At 37.2% G+C, this 23,607-nt stretch overlaps 1 protein-coding gene across 1 annotated transcript in view; it reads left to right on the plus strand.

Annotated features, from left to right (window-relative positions):
* Positions 1–648: 648 nt before the first annotated feature.
* LOC128744064 (tyrosine-protein phosphatase Lar) overlaps positions 649–23,607 on the plus strand; it is a 366,801-nt gene continuing 343,842 nt past the window's right edge. Inside the window, exon 1 of the mRNA XM_053840822.1 lies at positions 649–676. The gene's annotated coding sequence lies outside the window, so the exon portion shown is untranslated. The remainder of the gene's footprint in view (positions 677–23,607) is intronic.

Consider the following 23,607-nt stretch of genomic DNA (forward strand, 5'->3'; position numbering starts at 1 on the left):
TTTAATTTGTTTCAATAATAACAACAGCTCACTGATTGTTAACGAATGGAATATCAATTCTAAGTTAACATAATAAAACTTAGTAACATCTTGTGCAACAGAAAATAAGTACTAGAGGTTCGCAATTGACATTCGAAATGCGTATATTTGCGTATCTTTTTCGGTATATTTTATATCCTACTGATCAATTTCGGTATTCTGTTCTGACAATGCACCACCAAGAAAGTTAAATGAAAAAGACATTTTCTCATGCCCAGAACTGTTCTTATCACCGAGCACTTGTTCATGCTAGGATATAATATTATAGCAACTGTGCTCGTAAGATTGTACATTGGAAATGAACCTTACAGGAATATAGTTGACTATTGCACCGTTTTACTACATCGAGGATAGAATCCACAGTCACACTCGGCCTGTTGTACGCCATCGAAGCGATGTTTTACCGGCCAGAAAGCTGCACCTCGTTGCATCGACGCAAAATTATAGCAGTAGGAATCTGGTATCTGTTGCAAAGAATATGTTGCGCAACACTGAACTTCACTTTACCTAGGATAAGAATCATTCACCTAATAGTATCTGCGAAACTTTTTGTTAAAACAGAAAAAAAGCGTGCTTTACTAATCATGTTTTGTTTTTTTTCTTGTTCACAGATTTCGTATTGATGAACACTAATCAGGTAAGTTATGTTTTACTGTATAACAGATAAAAGTTTGAATGAAAAGCGATGGAATACGTGTACTAATTCGTTGTGCTTTCAACTTGTCTGATAAAATAAGATTTTTTTTTGTTAGACTAGCAGCCAAAAGGCTGTCGATCATGTCATCTGGAGCGGTACTGATAAGGAAATGAAAGAAAAACGAGAAGAAATTAATCCTTCATTTGTTTAGTTTATTACCAGAGAAATAAAAGGGGCAGTTTTTTCAAACTATTATGAACATTTCAGCTTAAGTCACTTGGACTTTTAACACAAAATCCGTTTTTTTAATTTAGGCCATTACAAATATTTTAAAAAGTTTTTGTCCCTCCGGTGTTGGGCCACTAAAGGGGCGGGGGGGGGGGGGGGGGGTCCTGGTACAAAAAAATAAAGAGAATTTTTTAATCGAGGAAAAAAATGGATTTTAGACATTTTTATTTTAAGTTTAAACGTGAAAACCAAATCTATTCTTGCTTTTAATATATACGTTGTTAATTTCCATGCGAAAATCTACGAAAATCTTTTTTTGGCCGATTTTTGTAAATTCTGCTGTTTGAATTTCCATTTCTATTTCATGCTAGACGCGTTAACTCAACTCGTACACTCATTTTTCAAGTTTTTCAGGCTGTATAGCCCACAGACAAATGATTTTATAAAAAAAAATTAACTCATATCCTGCAAATTACTTTTTTCCCCCCCGATTTTTCAAGCCAATTTCCAAGGGGGTGGTGACCAAAACTTTTAAAATGATTTGCAATGGCCTTACTTGTATATGACTATTGGCAGTAATGACAAAAATTGTTTTTGGAAAGGGAGGAGGAAGTGCCTGATGCGAAGAATGATTAATTGGGAGAACAGGAATATTTCGATATAGACCAAAAATATATTGGAGCAATGGCAGGTGGAGTTCGCACCTACGCTCTCTCGGTTGGTACACGAGTGTTTCACTAACAAAACTACCGCCGGGACGGGAGTCTAATCAGTAAAACACTCGGGTACCAACCGAGAGAGCATGTATGCGAACCCCATCTGCCATTGCTGAAATTTATCTGTTCACCCAATTAATCAATCTATAAAAATATAATATATAAAAATTATAAAATATGAGATATAAAAATTGTCCGAATATTACTTTCGTTTTTCGATGACACGAATTAATCGGACGATTATCGGACTTCTCTGCTCATTATAACTGTCATATTCACTTTTATTACCACCCAAGCAACAATGTGAGTTTTATTGTACGCTTATGGTGATTTTCAAGACCATCTTAAATATCATCATAAGAGTGTAATAAAACCCAAATTGTTACTTGGGCAGTCTACTTCCTTCTCATCATCTACTTTTTTCGATTCAAATAATCTGAATACAGCTTACAGTATTACAAAAAATCAATCAGTTTGTATCAATTTTAAGCATTAACGGAATTAAACGAAAAGAACACTTGTATGATAGGTTTCGCATCAATTTTTTGCTGTATTTTTCGAAGGTCTTATATCCTAAAGTTATTTAACTAATTAAATATTTTCGACTATAAATTGAATTGTGCATATTTTGCTAGTTCAAGAACCCTCGGGGTAAACAAGTAATTCCCGTTGATGTTCAAATTTCGTCATATATGATGTCATAATTTTTCACAAATCCATGCTCGAAGCCTTCTCTTATTATGTTGCATTGTTTTTTCGATAGAAGTTGTGTTGCTGACTAGCATGTCTCGAGGCAATTCTCAATCTTGACTGATATATGTACCACTGCAGGGCTAACTACCTACATGGCAACATCCAGGAACCTTCAGTCTTGAAATCCTCTGAATCTAGTAATTTATTATCTTTAAACTAGCGATAGTGAAAACTGACACTCAGTTCACTAGTGGACCCAGTAGACCAAACAATCATTTAAATTATTATTAAACACCACCAATAATTCTAACCTTTCTTGTTCGAAAAATGCTACAATTTTCCGGCTCCGGGGCGTCCAGCCGAATTGTGCTAATGCACGGGAGCGCGAAATATTCCACCGCACTTTAATCCGCTGTAATCATCGCAGCTCACAGCAGCCGCCAAACCGGCATGGCGAGCAGATCGGCCCGCCGAAAAAGCTTGATTTCAGTCTGGCTGGCAGCTCGTATGAGAACAGCCGCGCGTTAACTATTCCCCGCGCTCGGGGGGCGCAGCCACCATATTTCCACCGCCAGCACCGCATCGTGCACACACAAAAGGCGCTTCGAACGATATGGGAAATTTGCATATTTTATTTCAAGCATCCTTTTAATCCAATAGCGCTCGTAAAATGTTCACGAAGCAAACGGCGGCACTTATCTCTCGGTAGGGAAGGCGAAAAGCCTGTGATTTAGGGCGGAACATGTTATATTCTCCTGTCGCTGTATTCAAGTAAATTGTGATTTGTTGAAATCTAAATCTTCCCCAAATAAAAAAGAAACTAAGGATGATGCCTATCTATCGGGGGAGGATTACGAAATCAAGGCGACAAAGCTTAAGCCTCAAGTGTTTACAGTTAACGCGCATAAAATCTGAAAACCGCTCAATTGAAGAGCCTCTCCAGTGGTGGCACCGTTTTCCGACATGATCTATATGCAAACCGGGAAAACACAATATGTTTGTACAGCTTGGATCGTCGTCTGCCGACAGCCGGAAGTTTTTGGGCCGCTGCCGGCAAGGTGAAGTAGATGGCGGGACACCGTCTTACGCTAGCATTTTCACCCCGGAAAACCATCACGTAAGACGGATCAGCATTATTTGTTTCGATAGCTCTGGATACAAGAGCCCATAATTCAAACAAAAATGTCAACTCATAGCAAACAGGATTTGTCGTTGTTACCTTGACTCGCTTACGGGTCACGATGGCTAGATCCATCAGAAATTCAAAGCATGCACCCTTCTCCGCCAAAGATGTACGGGTTTAGCAGGATTTTTGACTTTAGGTTCAAGTAGAGCACTGTTATTCTGTTTCTTTTTCTGTCGGATTACCAACAAACCAGTAGCGCTACACGGGTAAAGGAACTTTCGTCCAACGTTTTCTACCGAATGGTCGCGCGTGTGCATTTTCTTGTCACAGATTAATTACACCTATTGGCTTCTGGTCGGTCGGCAGGACCTTGCTTTATGGCTTAACATTAAATTGCATTTTAATGACTTTCTTCTGACATCTGACAATAAATCTTGCCGCCAGTGCTGTTGGCAAAAGACGCCGTCTGCGTGGTCTGCCCCCTGTTACTGTAATAAATTGTATATCAAACGAAAACGGCCCAGCTATTGTATCTCGCCGTTTGTCTGCAACGATTATCCTTGCTAGGGAAAGATAAAATTTTCTTTCGAAGATATTCATGTCCTGTGAATCCTATGGCAGGGAAACAGACGCCGCACACAATTCGATTGAAAATGTCGTTATTTTGTAATCCAATTGTGAGATACCGTTTCGCCCACTTCATTCTAAATTGACGCCGCGAAAGCCGATGTCTTGTTTACGAGAATATATCTATGAGTCGGCTTCCAATGGGCCGACGTCGTTGAAGCCAATTGGAAAGACAGTTATTTGCGGGATAAAATTAATCAAATCGGACCAACTTTAATCCGCTTAACCGTGAATGTGTTAAAATGAAAAATACCGAGTTTACTCGACCAGTTGAGGTCTTACCAGCTTGGTTTTATATAGATTTAAATAGAGTGATGCATCCCAGATTCTGTAAAATCTGGCTAAAACTGGCTTTAAATAATTATACAGGACAAGATCAATAACAGTGATGAACAAGTGATGATGAAAACCTTAATTTTAGTGATCAACTGAACTGGTACCTTTCAAGTCCCACTACAAGGGTTGTAGGTTATTTAAAAAGTACCTTTTTGTACATATCTATGGATATCAAACCTAAAAGTTTCGAAAAAAATTCAATGATTAGGTTATCATAGCGTTAAAATAACACCAAGAATGCTTAAATTGGTTCTACTATTTTTAATTAGTATAAATAGTATTATAATACCAGTACAGGATAAATTTTTAAATAGGAGAAATAGTAGACTACAAAAACTGAATACACAAAATATACAGCGTGCAACATCATTTAGAAGTGATAGTAGGAAGGCAACGTGAAGGGCAAAAGAAAATTTTTGTCAAAAAATAACATATTTCTCAATTGATTTTTAGTGAGATTGCTTTGGAAATCTCCTGACGGAAACTTTTTCTTATAGACAAAATATAGTACATATTTTCACCTAATGGTTGTCTGGTTTGCGCGAAGTTACCCGAATTTGAATAAAAAATTTTTGAATAACGCGAAATTTTTTGAATAGCGGCGACGACAGGTCACTGAATTATCTAATGTTACTATTGATAGTTTTTGATGGTCTTGTTATTGATTAATGTTTTATGAAAGAGTCTAAAATTTCTCGAGTTCGATTGGTTTTGTAGTTACGCAAAAATTTCTGTTTTATTTATATAAGAGTCCTTATCCCCCTACCACAGGGGTGAGGGGTCTCAAACCATCATTAAAAAAATTCCTGCCTCCAAAACTCCCCACATGCCAAATTCGGTTCCATTTGCTTGATTACTTCTCGAGTTATGAGAAAATTTGTATTTCATTTGTATAGGAGCCCCCCCCCTCCTAAAAAGGGAGATTCATCATAGAAAAAATTCATGCCTCCAAAAACACCCACATGCCAAATATGGTTCCATGTGATTAATTAATTCTCGAGTTATGAGGAAATTTGTATTTCATTTGAATAGGAGCCCTCCCTCCTAAAGTAGGGAGAGGTTTCAATTCACCATAGAAAAAATTCTTGTCTCCAAAAACACCCACATGGCAAATTTGGTTCCATTTGCTTGATTAGTTCTCGAGTTATGAGGAAATTTGTATTTCATTCGTATGGAAGCCCCCCCTCTTTAAAGGGAGAGGGGTCATTATTCCCCTTCTAAAGAGGGGAGGGGTCTCAATTCATCATAGAAAAAAAATTGCATGCAAAAACACCCGCATGCTAAATTTGATTCCATTGGCTTGATTAGTTCTCGAGTTATGAAGAAATTTGTATTTCATTTGAATGCCCCCCCCTCTTAGTGGGGGGAGGGGTCTCTAACCACCATAAGAACCTGGCCCCAAAACTCCTATATGCAAATTTTCACGCCGATCGTTTAAGTGGTTTTCGATTCTATAAGGCACATTCGGGCAGACAGACCAAAATCCATTTTTATAGGTATAGATTTGTATGGGAGCCCCCCTCTTAGTGGGGGAGAGGTCTTTTGCCATCGAGAGAACCTTCCCTAGCCCCAAAAACCCCTACATGCAAATTTTCATGCCGCACAGTGGTCGAAAATTTAAAATTCTTGGCCAAAACTTCAAGATGATGAGATTCCATGTTTTTCGGGCTGCTGATTTCAAAAATGATAATGAAAATTTTAAATTCAAAATGGCTAACCCAAAATGGTGGCCTTTTTTGTTAAATTTTAAACTTTTCGAGATAAATTTCATCTAAAAGTGATTTTCAGGTCGTTGATTTCGACAATAACACTCAAAACGTAAAATTGCTGACCAATATGGCGGACCACTTTTGTATTTTTTAGTCCTGTTTGGTTTATATTTGCCTCAGCGCGTTTTTTGGTCTTTTTAAAAAACAAAATTGGATTAAATAACAAATGAAGTTTAAAATCGCCTTATTTCCCCTATTAAAATCGCAAAATTCTTTATTCCATTAGGTTATGCAACATTACTTTAAAAAAAAAAATTATTAATCGAAATGATCATCGCTGTTACTTTCATCACCGTCGAAGATTTTATAGCTGTCAGTGCCATTCAATGTTGTGTAGCACAACAACGCGATTGCAAGCAAGCATTCTTCGAAAAATATCTTCCATTATCTTCTCTCTCGTATATTTTCTCGAGAAGTATGTATCCTTGATCCTTTATATTCATGTTGCGCGATTCCCAAGTTCCAGAATTTGTGCGGACACTTTCCAATATAAACTCGTCTGCAATTAAACGTCCTGCAGTATTTCTATCATTTGAATTGCCCATCCGTGGTTTCGAGCGACCAATGCTTATGCGTGTTTGTATCTGTAATTTTCATGTTTCAACCGTTTTCTTTTCAACATTTTGAGCGTTCACTTGATTCTGTGAATAATAATGTGCCCTGTCTGCCTCAATTTCTCCTTTTGGAGACACTGCTGCCAGTTACCCTCATCCATACGTTAATTTGCGGAGTCAATGAAATGAATCGTAAGAGTTATTAATAATAATCTGTCACATTAAGAACGATCAGATGCTGTTAGAGTAAGTAAGATCGTTGAACCAGCCCCGTAATTGTCCTGTACTCGCGAAGTCTATCGATAAAGAAGGGTAATGTCTAAAGACTGTTATCCCCAGGCTTTGCTCTGCACCATCAACGATTCATTTGTAAAGAACAGGATAATAGTAAAAAACAAGCTAAAAACAAACACGGGTTGTTTGGAGCATTAAAAGCTCACTCGTCCGATTTCGCCTATAAATGCGTGTAAATACTAAATCTCCATTTTCTCGTGGAGTTGCAAATAGTTGCAAAAAACCTACACGCTATTCGAACCGCCATAATCTGACACTCACAAAACTATATAACATTCGACGGCACCTCGCGGCACACAAAGTAAATGCCAACTTCATTGCGCGCGCTAATTGAAAAAACTAGCATTTGCGAAGGAAACTTCAAACGTTGTGAAAGTATATATATAACGAAAAAACTGAATTTGCATATTACGCTAGTGCAGTACATTCCTTGAGAAACGTTATCCATTTTGGATGATTGTTATTTGATAATGCGATAACGAACCACAAGCGTTATTACCAGGAGCCACAAAACGTATGAAACCCGCACTAGCAAAGAGTCTCTCAGGCACTGACGTTCGACAATACGCCAAACCACAAATCTACATTATCGATAGTTGATATTACAGGATATGATAAAATGACTTATTCTACGTGTAATTATGTCAAAATATTTCATGAATGATAACTTTCAATTTTTGAGGTTTTGGCCAGGTTTTTAAGGTTTCCAACCACTGTGTGCCGTTCGGTTCAGTAGTTTTCGATTCTATAAGGAACATAGGGACAGAGAGAAATCCATTTTTATAGGTATAGATTAAATATGCGTCCTAGCGACAAACAGTTTTCAGAGAAAATGTGTATTTTAGCATACTGAATAACTGAATAACACTGGAAAGCAATAAAAAATTGTGTGCAAAGTTATAAATCTATAAAGCATAGTTGATTTTTAAGTGCTCTTTCTTTACACATCATTATATTTCGGAACTGGTAAGATATAGATAATTACTATATTCAGCAAATTATTTTAGTTTTAGTATGGTTTATTTTAGTATGTTCTGCAACTGTTTGGAGAATAATTTTTTTTTAATTTTTAAAAAACAAAAGTTCGTATCGCCCTAATAGGTGAATTCACGGTCACCTTAATAGTGCAGAAAGATGCGCTATATTAAACTTCTCCGAAGACACCACCCCTGAAAAATTACGCATTTTTTACCCAATTGCTAATATGCGCACTTTTTCGAAACCGGACCACTGTGCACTGTTAGAAACACTTCTAATCAAGTCGGCAACCTCAACGTTTTACGTTATAACTAAGGAGATTTTTGAAATAGTCGTTTGCTTCGTTAGTGGCCGGGTTTGACGTTATTTTATCTTGCATCCTGAGCAAGTTTTCTTCTGTTCTCACAAGACTTCTTTCACTATTGTTCAATGCTTCAATTCAGCAGTGTAAAGTCCCTACACTGTGGTCACCCTAGCTGTGTGATTCAGTTATGTTTCCTGTACACAAGAAGGGTGATTAGCGTTACGTTTTAAAACTATTGAGGTATTACATCATTCATTGTGTTCCAGCTCCAAAGTGCTCGAGATAATCGTGAACGATGGTTTGTTCGCTAGCTGCCTACACTACATTTCTTCAGTCCAGCATGGTTTTTTCCAAAACATTCCGTCTCTACGGAAAGCATTGATTTCGTCTCGTTTCGCCTACGCACCATGAATGAAAGAATGCAAATAGATGCACTGTATATGAACCTGAAAGCAGCGTTTGATCGGGTGGGATCGGGTGATCACGGTATCCTCCTTGCAAGACTTGAGAAGCTAGGAGTTTGCGCACCGTTCTGCAAGTAGTTACAATCGTACCTAACACACCGCACAGTAATCCAAAAAAGAAGAAAAATCCAGCAAATTTGCTGAAGAAATAACATTTCTATCTCTCTCCAGTGCAGAACTAAATAACATTTTCTTAAGTTCTTTAAAAATTTGTGTTTCTTAGTTTCAAAAGCCTATTAGATAAAATGGGGCAAGTGAATATATCAAATCAGTGCATCATCATGAAGCTTAAGTCAGGTACTACAAACTTGCATACGTGCCACTTGTTCCCACCCACCCATATAAGAGTACAACAAGCATACGTTTTGTGTGTTTCCGTTCGCCGAAGGCTCAATACACATGGTTTCTTCGTCAAAGCTGTAAAAAATGTAGATGTAAATGTCTTTATTGAGATATTCTATTTCTATCGGATGCAGAGCTATAGTTCTTTAAAAATTAGTTTTTCATACTTAACATTTGTTGGTTGCATTTTACAAGTTTTCTGTTGGGGAAGAATAAATGCTTAATGCGAGAAATGTAGATTCAGGCAAACTGAAAATTCTTGATATTAGGCCAAAAATATAGACTTAGCGAAGGTGAGAGGCGAACTCACAGCTCCCAATCTCTAGTTGAGCGTGTTGTTTAACCAATTATACCACTAAGCCGTCTATACTCTGTGGTCTTATGTCAAGGTTTGGTTATAACGCTTGCCTGATTCTATCATTCATTCGCACATTTATCCAGCGCGAATATATTTTTTGTTGACTGTATTTGTTTTTATAAGAACAGAACATTTTACAAGAACATGTTATTTTAACCGATTATTGAAGCACTCAACACACACGTTTTTGCAGAAGACCGCAAATGTCTGTGACCTTTCCTTACAAAGCTATTGCTTGTTTAACCTTTATTTTTTCTTAATTTCACTAGTAAACAGGGTATAATGGGACAAGTGAAGACATGAAATCAGTGCATATTCTTGCCGTACTCTGGGTGGGTGATGACAAGCGGCACATATGCAAGTTTGTAGCACCTGAACTAAGCTTCAAGGTGAAGCACTGCTTCGATAGAATCACTTTCCCCATTTTATTCCAGCTTAGTTAAGCGATAACTTTGTAAAGATAGGTCCTAGAGATTTATGGCCTTCTGCAGAAACGTGTATTTTAAGTGCTTCGATAATTACCTAGAACAATGTGTTCTTTTAAAATGCAACCAGCAAAAATATGCAAGAAAAACTAATTTCTTAAGAAGTTCCAAAGAAAATGCTCTGTATCTCTACACCCGAAAGAGATAGGCATATCATTTCTTCAACAATTTTTTTTCCTTTATGCGGGGTATTCCTACGAATAAAAGTTCTGAAGTCACTATATTGCTAAAATGAAAACAAAAGACGGTAGGAAAAAAGGTTCACTTTTTACCCTTGTGGACCACTGTGCACCGTAGGCTGAGTATAAACATCGGGTCCGAGTTTTCCGACTCGTTCTGCAATATCTCTAGCATACCACAGGGAAGCAACCTTGGACCACTGGTGTTTTCACTTTGTATAAATGAACTAGACTTTCGTTGTTTTTATGTCGACAATGGAAAAAACTTTAGGTAAATAAAATAAATTCCGACTGCAATGAACTGCAACGGCCAGTACAATGCAAATTTAAAGATGGGTGCTCGAGTAACATGTCCACCTCCAGCATCTCAAAGTGCTTCACCAACTCCTTCCACAGTAAAATAAACCTATAGCTTTCAGCCACTACATGGCGGGACATTTGTTACAACGCTTCTATCATAAATGTGATCTTGGTATCGTTCTGTATACTGGTCTAACTTTGCGTATACGGTGTAAAAACAAAATTCATAACAAAATTACCTCCGGACACTATGGTCGAAAAAGCCAAAATTCCAGACAAAAATCAATATCTCAAAAACCATTGGCTCTACATATTTCATGTATTCAGAAGATTTTGTTTAGATAAAAAGACCTATCTTTTGGTATAATTAGTCATTAGGGTGGTCCACTTTTACTCGTTATAAAAATTTTAACTTTTTTGTCTTGCGATATAGAGCAATACTTTCTACTACAAAGTTGTAAATAATTTATTTTGCAGAAACTTTGCTGAAGAAACCAAATTTGTATCTCATCTGTGTATCACTATACAACGAATTTTCTAGATTAAGTCAGGGTGGATCTTGAAAAAGCAGTTTTTTTGCTCTAACTTTTTTATTTGAAAACCAATTTGAAAACTTTGTTCGGATGACTTTTAGAACGTAAAATGATGCATTTTTTAAAACTTCTAGATAGTTGCTATCTATTGTCTGAAGGAAGATATAGAAGTTTTCGATTCAAAATATTATAGTTTTCCACGGCGTCTCACACTTCCGTTGGCACATATTTTCGAAAACGGAATGAATGGTCTAAAAGTACGTACCTGGATCTACAAAATCCATGTAATGGCATTTTTCCAGACTTCTCCTATTCTGAGAAAAACGCATTTGAAAAGTTAGTATTTTTCCATATTCAGCCCCCTGTTGTCCAACGGTTCACCAATATCTACGATCCGCAGGGCCTGGGGAAAAGTTGGGTTCGAATTCTGTTATAATTGACTCCCATTATAGCTTGTTTTGTTCCATGGACCCGTAAACGTTGTTTCAAGGGCCATCCATTACCTGTTTTTTCGCTCTGCAGACACTATAAGCACGTTTGTTTCATTACTTTCTTCTACCGTCCCCTCCAACTATTGTAAAAAAAAACTACCGTTATAAATATCGCAGGTAAGTTAGAAAACGACGCTTTAAAACCTTTTTATTAAAAAGTAATATTTGGGGGTACTTTTAAAGAAATGGACAAACGCGAATTGTTTTCTTTGTGAAAAAATACGCAAGGAAACTCCGTCGAAAAAATCCGAAAAGTATGTGATGAAGTTTTCAAAGCATACACAGTGTCGTAAAGTAGGACATGCCGGTGGAATCGAAAAAAAATTGTTCAATTATAAGGGATACATGCATTTTTCTTCAAGAAGAATTATTTGAAGTATTAACAAAGCTCAACATAAGTTTTTAAGTACAATGAGGAATATTTCAACGCACCATTACTAATTCCTGGATAAAGTTTTGAAAATATTGCAATAATATCGAATGATTATAATGTCCCGACTACTTCATCGATTGATACCGCATTCTCATTAAACAAGTCTCATCGAGATACAAAAATTAATTTTATTTTATGCTGTGGACAAAATGCAGCCCGATTTTTTTTGTATTGATAGGTTATCCTAAAAACCCGAATTAATCCACCTAGCGGCGAGACCTAGCCTTTCTACTGCCGCAATAATCACTATTTAATTTCTCAGGAACATCTATAATTAACTTGACTATATTTTTAAATGACGCGTTCCGTATTCCTCAAAATCCTTATTAACCAGTAAAATTCACAACGTATTGCGTAGAATAATTATATTTTCTTTCCTTGGGTGCGTAAATACTTGTAAGTGTCATTTATGTTACTTGATGAACACCTTATTTAGTTTTATAATAGTTACGTGATTTACCGAGAAATAATGTAAACACAAAAGATAATTTTTACAAACTTGAATGAATATATATAGAAAATTAGAAATTAACCCTCTAACGGGTCTACAGACGGCCTTAACTTTCGGGCTTCAGAGTCAGATACGAAACTTGTTTTGAATTAACAATATGAATCATGTGTTCATAGCAGATTTTTTGAAATTATTAACATACGTTCAAAAGTTAGCATCTTTGAAAAACAAGAGTTCAGAAAAATTATTATTATACTTCGCTTTTGAAGAAAAAGGATATCGACATCAAAATGATTAATCTCAAAATTTTACTATTAGTTTGCTTGGCTTCAATTTTGCAATATATCTGAATTAGAAAAAATAACTAAATAGAGCATTGGATATGAAAAAGAGAAATTGAACTTTTTCTTAGCTGGCGCTCCTTCAGATAATTATTTTTGCATGAAAATCAAAACTTAAGCGTCATTAGCTTCGTCATCGCATCGTTTTTACAATGTTAGAGGGTTAGGAAAACAAAATGAGGTCGAAAAATAGTGCAAAAGCTGCGCCATTAACATGCTTGAGAATGGGAAATATGATCGATATGATTCCCAGTGCTTGTCTTGTTTTGATTTATTTATTAAAACATGATACATGACATAAGACATCTGTCCTTTAAAATGTCACTAACGAAAACAAATCTTACAAAATTACTACCGTGCAACGTGTACTTCCAATTTTTCATATAACATTGTAAGCTCTAGTATCTATTGATTGAAAAGAGCATCTATTGATCAAACAGAATTTGTTTGAAATTTGTATACATTTATTTGTAAAAATCGACTCACTAGTATTTTTAATCCTATACACTACTATACCTACATGCTTAAATTAACTGCTTTTCTTCGCTTTTTGCTTTTCTTGTACAATTGTGAGTAACAGCAAGTGAACAAAATGACAATTGAAATCTGAAATCAAAGAAAAGAAAAAGCTTTTCGATTGAATCCCACTATTTAATATTTATTTGCAACAGATACGTAGTTCGCCTACGACGTGCAGGCTTCATCAGTGTCTTATTTCAAAGCGTAAACGTTTCGTATTCCACTAAGAGGCTTCAAAAACTTCAGACAATTGACATGTTTCTCACTTTTCTTGAATTTCAATGCAAATTTAAAAATTGCAAATTATCATCACATACACATACATACATACATACATACATACATACATACATACATACATACATACATACATACATACATATATACATACATACATACATGCATACATACATACATACATACACACATACATCACACACATTGCATACAATCAACATTTGTTTTGATTTCACCCGTTTTAACGGTTTAATATACGGTCCTTAAGTGTGCTTAAGGTGCTTAAGTTTATATAACTTTTGAATGAACCGTCCGATTTTAAATAACTCGGTTTCGTTTGATAGATCTCAGCAGTAATTTTCAAATAATAATAAAATGTATGATGCTTTTCATTGAATTAATGCTTATATGTTACAAAAATATGTTTTAAATACTATTTTTTCACATTTATTTATGTAACTTTCAAACTACAAGTCCAATCGTCATGAAATTTGGAAGTTAAGGGTTTGTAAGGCTCCTCTTTCATATGCAATCAAATTTGTTCAAATCGGTTAAGGGACCTATGAGATAATGAAGTCCCATATTTTTCGTATTTTTATACATAACTTTTGAACTAAAAGTCCGATCAGTATGAAATTCAATAGCGACCAATGGGACACCTAGACTTGACACTAAGAACATTAAAATCGGTCCAGCCATCTCCGAGAAAAGTGAGTGAGATTAAAAGCGTCACATACACACACACACACATACACACACACACACACACACACACACACACACATACACACACACACACACACACACACACACACACACACACACACACACACACACACACACACACACACACACACACACACACACACACACACACACACACACACACACACACACACACACACACACACACACACACACACACACACACACACACACACACACACACACACACACACACACACACACACACACACACACACACACACACATACATACACACACACAGAAAATGCTCAGTTTTCGAAACTGAGTCGAATGGTATATGACATTCGGCCCGCAGGACCTTCTTTCCATTTCCGGTTTTCCAAGTGATTTCTATACCTTTATACTATATATTTATATAGTAGAAAGGCAAAACATTTGGCCGACTTGAGTGCTGAGAGAATGCGTAAAATCTCTCGTTATCATGCCGTAGAAGTAAGCAACTGTGAGCTTATTCTGCTAGAATCAGTCTGCAAGGCGGCAAGCAAAATGGAAATACTTGTCTATACAAAATATTTAAAAAAAATTATAGCAAATTCCAAAAACCTTGAAAACATTTTAGAATACCTCGAATTTATGTTAGTTTTCTTTCTAAAAAGATCAGAAGGTTTTTAAATAAGAAAACATATGCGATAGATCTACACGCTTAACGGGAAACTAGCAGTCATTAACTTTTCGTCGGAAAGCCCAATTCCAGAAGCAGTTTTTGGGCCCAAAAGCGGGATTCTGTTTACAAAAATGTAAATCCTGCGTTCTTTTTGCTAATCTGCACACCGAATATATTGAACAGAAAAGAACAAAACACATTAACAGATTTTTTGTTTCAAACAAAAATACTGCTATTGAAATTGGCAGAAACGATGACGACTAATTCCGCCTTAAACAGAACTACGCAAGCGCAACACTTTAGTCCAGAGATGTAGAAATACTCTTTTTTTATAACTACTGTTTTTCATAACGATAGTTTTTTTTACAATAGATGGAGGGGACGGTAGAAGAAAGTAATGAAACAAACGTGTTTATAGTGTCTCCAGAACGAAAAAACCCTTGAAGCAACGTTTACGGGTCCATGGAACAAAACAAGCTATAATGGGAGTCAATTATAATAGAATTCGAACCCAACTTTTCCCCCAGGTCCTGTGGATCGTAGATATTGGTGAACCTTTGGACCACAGCGGGCTGAATATGGAAAAATACTAACTTTTCAAATGCGTTTTTCTCAGAATAGGAGAAGTCTGGAAAAATGCCATTACATGGATTTTGTAGATCCAGGTACGTACTTTTAGACCATTCATTCCGTTTTCGAAAATATGTGCCAACGGAAGTGTGAGACGCCGTGGAAAACTATAATATTTTGAATCGAAAACTTCTATATCTTCCTTCAGACAATAGATAGCAACTATCTAGAAGTTTTAAAAAATGCATCATTTTACGTTCTAAAAGTCATCCGAACAAAGTTTTCAAATTGGTTTTCAAATAAAAAAGTTAGAGCAAAAAAACTGCTTTTTCAAGATCTACCCTGACCTAATCTAGAAAATTCGTTGTATAGTGATACACAGATGAGATACAAATTTGGTTTCTTCAGCAAAGTTTCTGCAAAATAAATTATTTACAACTTTGTAGTAGAAAGTATTGCTCTATATCGCAAGACAAAAAAGTTAAAATTTTTATAACGAGTAAAAGTGGACCACCCTAATGACTAATTATACCAAAAGATAGGTCTTTTTATCTAAACAAAATCTTCTGAATACATGAAATATGTAGAGCCAATGGTTTTTGAGATATTGATTTTTGTCTGGAATTTTGGCTTTTTCGACCATAGTGCCGGAGCCGTTTGCGAAGCCCGCACTTGTGTGGTCCAATTTTCTCACACACGCATTCTCGTTCTAACGTTCTTTCTTATTCTTGTATGCCCTGACACGGGTTTTTGCGAATGTGTATTTAGTTGTCAGCCACGGTTGTCGCATTCGCTTGCCATTACTACCCATGCAATTGATACCGTGCTCTCAACCGCGTGTGAGGCGTCGAGGTAAGATGAAGAAGTAAAGCAAAACCTGCCGCTATACATCCTTCTTACGCTCGCGGTTTCGTTTGGTTTCGTAAGCGGGCTGCGCAGAACGACTCTACGAGGCTGTGTGCTTGCGAAAGTGTTGATAACAGATAACAGTATGCATGCACACAGCAACAGCGGTTGTTTGTGGTCCGCTTGCGTAAGTGTAGTAAGCGTTGGATGGCATGCTTCTCACACTCGCTCGCGTACGGGTGGGCATCGTTTGCTTCTCGTTCGATTTGAAACATTGCCCCAGATCCAATAAGTAAGTCAGATTTGTTTTTAAAATCACTGTACTATTATATTATTCACTTGTAACGTCTGTTTTGTAGTTCAGATCTGTGATCTGGTGTCCTTATCAACAAATTTGGATTGCCAGAAGCGAAGCAGTACCAAAAAAATGTTACGGTATGCTTTGCGCAGTCTTCCATGGCGTGATCCCATAAACTTATCGCCGTATGAAGAACGTTATCGTTTGCTTAGTGCGAGGACTCTAGAAAGAAGACGTGCCAATGCTCAAAGCATGTTCCTGGCTAGAATGATTTTAGGAGATATTGATTGCCCCGGCATTCTAAGTCAATTGAACACGCGTGCTCTCTAACGACACCCTAGAACTAGTAGCTGCAAGGCCGGAATGCAAACTATGAACTATTACGACTATTACAATCCTATCCGATTTATGACAATGCGGTTCAACGAAGTATACAATAGGTTCGACTACAACTTTACGGCTAATAACATTCAACGACGGCTCTCTTGATAGATGATACGTTTGTTATTGTACTTTGTATGTATTTACTGTCGTATGTGTATTGTATTTTATATCATGGAGATCACCAAGAATCCGATGATTTTTTTACTAATAAAATGCTTTCCGACTGTAATATGCAATTTTCAGGTTCTGTTTTTCGGCTATGTAGTCTGTATTTAGCAGTCAAAACGATGTTTTGCTTCTATATCCGACGTTTCGGTGGTTTTATTCCACCTTTTTCAAGGAAACTAAAATATTATTACATATAAATTCGTTTTTTTTTCCGTCTTAGAAGGACTTATTTTTAACTTACAGAGGCTGTACGTTTTGTTGTCTGGTGTATGTGTGTATCTACTTTGTGATCGTCCATGTAATTTACAAATGGCGTCCTCTTTATATTGCTGTGTGAATACTGATAGTGATTGTTTGGTCTTCATTTTAACTGTTTTTTTTACTTACTACATTTAATATAATAATTTGTTGTAATTGTGTCACTTTTTTCTATTTTTAGTAGTCCGGTAAAACGAGCTTTTGCGGTAAACGTCTGTTAGTGTCTCTAGCAACGGTTTGTGTGCCGTCTGTTTTTGCTGTTGGTCACTTTGATTGTACTGACTGTTTGAGATTTGACAATTGTGTGGTGACGGTATAGCGTCACTCTGATCTGTGTTTGTTTACATTTTTTAGTGTGTGTAATACTCCTGCATATATAATACTTAACCCCTGTGTATCTGTGCGTTTGTTTATGCTGTTTTCATCTGATACTATGTGACACATTTCAAGATACGGAAGAGAGTGTTGTTTGTTATGTTTGTCTATGATTTTTGTGCTGTTAAAGTCGAATCTATGATTTAGTGTTATGGTGTGATCCATTAGTGCTGTCTTTTCCTTTAGTGCGGCTATTTGTGTTTCTACGGGTATGCATTCGGTGTTATCCTGTGGTGTTAACAGTTTTTCCAGTGCGTTATAGTGTGTTTTGTGTCCACTTAATCTTGTTTTTAATCTGTTGGTGGTTAATCCTATATAACAAGCATCACAATCTTTGCATGGTATGCTGTAAATTACGTTGCTATGGTGATCCGTGGGAATGGGATCTTTTATGTTAGAGAACAATTTTTTAACTGTGTTTGTATTGTATGTGGCTAATTTTATGTTGGGATATTCCTTTTTCAGCTGCTTGTCGATCTTGTTCGACAGGTTTGGTATGTATGCGATTGAATGGTAAGTATATTGTAGATTTTCTGCTGTTGTTCTGCTGTCATTTGGTTCACTAGTAGGTATGATGCTGCTATGCTCGTCCATGCGATTTATGAGTCTGCGTCGTAGGGCTTTTGGGTAGCTGTTTAGGCTAAGTTGTTTTTCGACGATGGCTATTACTTCTGTCTTATCTAGATTGGTTGAAAGTTTGTTTACCCTGTTTATAAAGTTTTTCGCCACATTAAGCTTCTGATGTAAGGGGTGTTGTGAGTTGTAATCTAAGAACCGGCCGCTTGATATGGGCTTTATATACCACTGCGTTTTTACGCTTTGGTCTGCAGTTCTGATCAGCAACATGTCCAGGAATGGTAAGCGTCGATCAACTTCCAATTCGTATGTGAATTGAATATTTGGATGGTGGCTATTGAAGGTGTTTAGAACGTGCTGGATCTTGTCGGGCGGGATAGTCAGGATCAAATCATCTACATATTTTCGTATGAATGGTGGTTTGAAATCCAATAAACGGCAGACTGAATCTAGCAAGTTTTCCATTACTAGGTCTGCTAATGCTGGCGAGAGAGGATTGCCCATAGCGGTGCCGTCTAACTGTTGGTAGTGTTGGTTGTTGTACTTGAAGTAGCTTGAATCTATGCAAAATTCGACTATTTCTAGAAATAGATCTAGGTTTATGTCTGTATGTTTGTCGATGTTTGTCCAGTTATTGATAATATCGTGTATAACTAGTGCTTTGGGAATTGATGTGAAAAGTGAGGTGACATCCAGAGATATTAGCACATATCCTATAGGCAGTTTCACTGTGTTAATGTATTCGCAGAAGGTGAATGAATCCTTTATATTGTACTGGCTGTTTGTGGAGTTCTGAATTATTTTGCTGACATATTTTGATAATTGGTACGATGGGGCAGTCATATTCGGTACTACCGGTCGTAGTGGGAGTCCTGCTTTGTGTGCTTTTGGTTGGCCGTATATTCTGGGGCAAACTGCATTGTGGGTTGATAGTTTTAGAGCTGTTTTTTTGTCTATTAGCTTTAGGTTTAGTAGACGTTGAACTATGTTGTTGTTTTTTTGTTGATAACGGGATGTCGGATCGCGAGATATTTTTTGGTATGTTTGTTGACTGTCGGATATAGAAGCAAAACATCGTTTTGATTGCTAAATACAGACTACATAGCCGAAAAACAGAACCTGAAAATTTACTAATAAATTAAATTAAATATTCTATCAAACAATAGTATTCAATCCTGAAACTACGATTAGCATATCTGAACATTATTGGTTATATCCGGCATAATGCTGCCGTTAAGACCCAAGTAACAATTTGGGTTTTATTACACCCTTCTGCATTTCCTCGAATGTTATAGGGTAAGGAACGAGTTAAGCAGTGTTACCTATTTTAATCAGTTGAGCATAAATGATCCGAAAATGCACTTTTTTATTCATATTTTCAAAATCTTTTGATAGGATCATCTTCACAAATCACTTAACCATACATTTGATTCACACAAACACAATTTACTGAGTTTCCGACAAGAAATATGATGAATTAAAAATTGTTGTCCAAAAACGTACATTTTTCAACTGCTCTTCAGCAATCGCCACCTCGCTACTAACGAATTCATCAAATTTTCAGCACTGATTACAACCACTCTGAAAGTCAAGCACTCAATTGTCACATACCATATTATTCAGTCTCTTTTTATCTATTATCTAAGGCTTTGTCACAAGCCAAAAGTTTTATTATTTTCTAACAAAACTGAAAACAAATTCTGAATTGACGGAACCTGTTCACCACTAGCAGCAGCTGCAGCACAACTGATGAACTATCGTGTTGCCAGAACACTGTTTCGGTTCTGGAAATAAGAATTTTAAGTTTGAAATTACCTGAAACCTCAATACTTTCAAGAGAAATGTATGTTCATAATTAATTTTTCTTTATTAAAAACAACACAAAAGACAGCTTTTTCAATCATTTTCGAAGATTTTCTCAGTGATTTAATAAAGCAACGATGTGTTTCAATGTTATTTGCTTTGACAACACTGTTCTGATCATTTGTACTGGGATCGTTTGTACTGCTATATGTTTACCTCTTTTGTTCTCCCACCATCCTTATGAACAGCGAGTGAGACGTCAAAATCGCAGTTTCCCATAAGAACACCAGAGAATAAAAGAGACGACGAATACCGCGGTAACCGCGGTAAGTGTATGCCCCGATAAACAATTTAGACAGATGGCATTTTACGCATCTATGCCGATTCGCTATGCCGATTACGCATCAGATGCCGATTAGTAGGTCGCGGATAGGAACGCGAACTTACTGAATAGGGGGAATTTTTTAAGGGGACGTAAATAAATTCAGATTTCAGGATTGCTTAAAACAGCACCTTGCGGGTGAAAATGGGTTCGGTCTGTTCAAAATTAGTTCCGCCGCTCCAACTTTTAAAGCGAAAAATCAAAAGTTTAGCTCAACAATAGTGTCTTCCAATGGTAGCTTGAAAAACTAAAGCTAGCAAGAAGATTGGTATGCTGATATCCCCCACTTAGTCAACCCATCGCTTGTAATAAGGTAAAACAATCAGTGACCCGCTTAGACTGCTTAAAACTAGTTCTTTACCCTAGATTGTCAGTTAGATTAGAAGTCGCACATATCACACCGACCTAAAGATTATGATTAGGAGCTACAAAACATATACACTTTAACGGTGCGGTGCACTGAAGTAGTGTTGACGCAGAGAGATATTCGCTGTTTCCATTTTTTCACATTATTTTGATTATCGGTGGCCGGCTTGAAAATTTTAGTTATTTCTTTTGATCAGAATACCAAAACTACATACTACAGATGTAATACTCACAGTGTTTAAAACAAAATTCTAACGTTTTCGAAAACTTTAGAATGAAAAATGAAATTTCATGAAACTTTACTCTACATCCCGTTAATTTCTAGTGAAGTTTGAGAACAAATGAGACGCCAGAGAGCAAAACATTATGTTTTGCACCATGATTTTGGGAGCCTGCACACGCTACGACGTCACACATGTAGTCGTAAATATCCAACCAAGCCGTTGCTGTGAACTCATCGAGCAGCACAACAAAAAAGCTCTCAAAATATGACATCTGTGCTTCTTTTCTTCCGCGCCATTAGTCTGATTAAAAAGATGAGGTTGGGCGGTGTCGCGTCGCAGGAGCCGTTCCACAGGCTTTGAAATGACAGCCCGGTTGCATAGGTTTTGCCGCCGGATTCCGGATGGCCCGAGACGATCCATCCTAGGCTGCTTGCGACAGTTGAAAGCCGTGGAGATTTCAATGAGAACCTTTGACTCCATGTGTTCCACTAACGACTATGGTGTTTAAATTCTTTGCACGGCATTTTTTGTTTACTTGTTTCTCGCTGTCAGTGCTATGGATCGAATGTGAAAGAATCGAATCGTATAACATAAAACAGATTGTTGATTTTTAATTTTTCTCTAAGTTCTGCTGGATGTGTCGTCAGCAAAATTACAGTTTTGTATGAGGATGAAAATAATTCAGTTTTACGTTAGCATTACCCTACGTGGAAATGATTACACTACAACCCGGTTAAAGAATATAATCCGCTACCACTTGGAGCTCCAGAGGTAATTTATCTAAAAAAAAGCTAGTCGGAATCTTTTCCGCACCTCGGCGAGCTCCGTAAAATAGAGAAGCAAAAATCCACGAGAACAACAATCGCATTGTGTAGGTGTGGGGTGTCGCGGGATACCTAGAATAACGCTCCATCGGTACCGTAGCGCAGGTAGGTATGGTATCTCGGAACGGCGAAGGTGATTGGTTGGGTTCGAATAAAACATGCACTGCGGAAATCGAGATACATGACATTCGTGTCGTACGTGAAACCCCCAGCGAAACGTGCATTAGGAACGTGACAATCAAATGTCGGTGAGCGGCAATGGCGAGCAAACCAACTCCCCGGTTCGAAGCATTGGGAAGGGATTTTTGCTACAGCCAGGAAACAATAGCTCCTTCGGTCGGAAACTGAGAACCAGGAAGCAAACGGCAGGGTAGCACGACAAGAAAACGATAAGAGACGTTACTCTTTCTCCATAAAGGATATTTATATACATATACACATACACATACAAACCCGTTACTCTGGACAAGCAGACAACTTGCCGGAGGCTGGCATGCTTTTTTGCGATAACTTATTTTTGCATCAGCCGCAGAGAGTGGAAACTGCAAATGGAACAAGTAACAACGCCAACGACGACGACGACGGCATACAGAAGAAAACTTGCGGATTTTCTAATGGAGGGTTACAACGACAAAAAGTGTTCTCGATGCAATTTTCAAATTTCTACGTGAGCGAATTGAGCTCGTGCGCGGTACGCGAAATGGATGCCGAATGTGAAAAACGATTAGAAATTGGTACTCTGGGCGAGCGTATTTCTCCGCAGCGATCGGAAAATAATTTATATTGCACTGAATGAGGTCCATTATTTGCAGTTTTGAACGTGCGGAAAGTTAAACCGCTCGGAACGTCGTTCGGAAGTTAATGCAATTTTGGGATAAAGCGGAACTGTGCGGAAATAATAGGTTTAACCCGTGGCAAATTGGAGCACAGCGATAGATTAATATCGTTCCTTATTGGTACTTCCGAAAGGATGTTTCTGTATAAGATAGTACAGGAGTGCTCATTTCACATATTTAGCATCGGGATCATCGGGATTGCTATCATACGAGCATCTACACAAAAAATAACCATTCCAAGTTAGCTGCATCTAGCGCAAAAGTAATAATAGAGCTATCGAAACTGCGTTTAATCAATACATTATGCTTTCTACTTTTGCCACAATTGCAACAATAATTTTAGAATGAGTTTATAAGACTATATTTCTTTCGAATCCCGCAGAGAGTTGAGACAAACTGGTTGACTATCCTAAATGTTATTCCTAATCGCCCTGGAGAATGCAGCCTGGATAGGATCCGGGAGTACAACCTACAGATTCAACCTCTCTCTATCATCTACTTTACCACATAAGTAAGGTAACTAAGCCACTATCCTACGTTTTGAGACTATCTAGGATGTTATGTCCTATAGTTTCGCTACGGCGAATACAATCTATATATGATAAAAGTAGATACTGAAATCGATTAGAAATCAGGAATCGATGGGCCGAAAACCAAATATATGAGACCAAATGTATCAGACTGAATATGAATCATGAGCTCTACCGATTTCTTGGAAAGATTCCTTTTATACCTCTGCTAAGATTGAAGGCTCAATGAATATGATGTAATCTTTTTTTTTTCAATGATCTCACCAGTATACATGGCATACATGGCGAAACTCCAAGTACTCATCGTCAGTAGCATAGAGTCCACGTGCTTCATTCTGTTTCAAGTAGTCGTCTCCATTCA

This window comes from Sabethes cyaneus, chromosome 3 (genome assembly GCF_943734655.1).
Source record: "Sabethes cyaneus chromosome 3, idSabCyanKW18_F2, whole genome shotgun sequence".
NCBI classification, from domain to species: domain Eukaryota; kingdom Metazoa; phylum Arthropoda; class Insecta; order Diptera; family Culicidae; genus Sabethes; species Sabethes cyaneus.